We start from the raw sequence: 2,313 nt of genomic DNA, 5'->3' as shown, positions 1-2,313 counted from the left end.
AAATAAAACTAGTGAGAAGTAATTGGAAAAGTGATATTGAGGCCACTCGAAATCGAATCGAGGTATGACATCTATACAACGTGAATATAGATGGTTTTGCCTATATAAGTGAAAACTCAATTTCGTCAAACGTGTCGTAACTTCCTTCAATAGGAGGCGGCTTCCCTGATGTCTACGTTCCTTAATACAAGATTCTTTGCAACAGTGTTTTTCAATTACTCCATGTTCCGAATCCCCTACTCCTGCTACCTCAGCAGTCACCAAGGCGACCGGAGGAAGCAGCAGGGCCTATCGGACAAATAAATGACGAAAGTCTTATGTAATTTACATACATTACTTAAACCTACATGAGAGGAACCTTACGAACTGACTATACATCTCTTAAATACATAAATAAAATACATGAAAAAGATATTTACTCTTATGGTAGACCAACTAGCTTCGTAAGAATATATATATATATATATATATATATATATATATATATATATATATATATATATATATATATATATATATATATATATATATATATATATATATATATAAACCTTAGTAATAACACGCACACACACACACACACACACACACACACACATATATATATATATATATATATATATATATATATATATATATATATATATATATATATATATATATATATATATATATATATATATATATATATATTATACAGTAAATATTATAAATGGGTGTGTTTCGTGATTATAGGAAGAATATATAGGATGTAAATATTATTGTTGCAGTCAAAAGGATTAAATAGTATTACCAATAAAATCATTATTAACATTACAGTACTACTCACATTGCCGGAGGTGGTTATAGATGAGATACTGGTTGTCCATGCAGAGGTAGTTGGCAGAGGTGAGGCGGTATGTGAGGTTTTCTGAGGCAACTGAGGAAGTTAAGTGGCTTTACCCTGAACTCTTGAATGATAACACTAATAAAATACATAATAATACTGATTGTGAAAAAAATAATATTGAATAATGACACTGGCTAGTGACACTTGATTCGAATAAACAGCTTATTATTACAATGGCCTAAGCATAGGCCTAGCCACTCAGATTGAATATTGTTTTTTCTGATACTATTTTTGTTTATTTTCCTTTATTTTTAGCGGTAATCAAAGAACCGACAGACTCTCATTCGCATTTAGCTAACGCAGTATTACAAGTTACAGTCATAAGGTTCTTGTTCACAGACATAACATCCGCCACAACTTTTGTTTTGGTCTTTCGACATCGGAACGTTGTCGTTTTACACTATGATCTTGGATTTTCTCGATATACGTAGTTTGGATATCCCAACTTCCACTTTTCCGGAAATCACTGAAGATCAGATGGATATTATCCAGGCTAAGGACATTAAAACACTATGAGAAACAATCTCAAGGGCGTCCTATCGTTTTTTACCGTTACTTCACCGGTATAAGCTGACGTATGCTATCTGCAAGTTATGCTTGCTTTAACTACATTTTTCTTCCACTTTTACTGTTCCTGTTGTCTTTCCCGAGAGCATGAAGGAGAAGCAAACTCTGGCATACCTTGTGAGGCTTCGTCAACCATTTTTCACACAAAAACACCGAAAAATAACACAAAATAGACGGAGCGTAATAATCCAAGAGGTTTGTATTGTTTTCACAGCAAAACAAAAGCCGCTGATTGGCTGGCGCACCATGACAGAGAACGGACGCTGATTGGCTGCTTTCTTCCCCTCTGCTTCTACCCATTTCTCGTAGGATATCAACATCGCGCGCCAAAATGGAAAATAAAACTCGTGGGAAGTAATAGGAAAAGTGATATTGAGGCCACTCGAAATCGAATCGAGGTATGACATCTATACAACGTGAATATAGAGGGTTTTGCCTATATAAGTGAAAACTCAATTTCGACCAACATGTTAACTTCCTTCAATAGGAGGCGCCTTCTATGATGTTTACGTCCCTAAATACAAGATTCTCTGCAACAGTGCTTTTTCAAGTACTTCATATGCCGAATCCCCCACTGCTGCTACCTCAGCGGTCACCAAGGTGACCGGAGGAAACAGTAGGGCCTATCGGAAAATTCAAATCAATTGAATGACGAAAGTCATACAATTTACACACATTACATAAACCTACATGAGAGGAACCTTACGGACTGACTATACATCTCTTAAATACATGAATAAGATATATGAAAAAAAAAACATACCGACCAGCTTCGTAAGAATATATATATATATATATATATATATATATATATATATATATATATATATATATATATATATATATATATATATATA

General features: G+C 33.8%; 1 protein-coding gene across 1 annotated transcript in view; it reads right to left on the bottom strand.

Annotated features, from left to right (window-relative positions):
• Pex14 (peroxin 14) overlaps nt 1–1,678 on the bottom strand; it is a 174,031-nt gene extending 172,353 nt beyond the window's left edge. Inside the window, exon 1 of the mRNA XM_068370873.1 lies at nt 830–1,678. The gene's annotated coding sequence lies outside the window, so the exon portion shown is untranslated. The remainder of the gene's footprint in view (nt 1–829) is intronic.
• Nucleotides 1,679–2,313: the final 635 nt, after the last annotated feature.

The sequence above is a fragment of the Palaemon carinicauda genome, chromosome 3 (assembly GCF_036898095.1).
Source record: "Palaemon carinicauda isolate YSFRI2023 chromosome 3, ASM3689809v2, whole genome shotgun sequence".
In the NCBI taxonomy this organism is placed as follows: domain Eukaryota; kingdom Metazoa; phylum Arthropoda; class Malacostraca; order Decapoda; family Palaemonidae; genus Palaemon; species Palaemon carinicauda.
The sequence above is the reverse complement of the archived record's forward strand: the minus strand, read 5'-3'. Positions and strand labels throughout refer to the sequence as shown.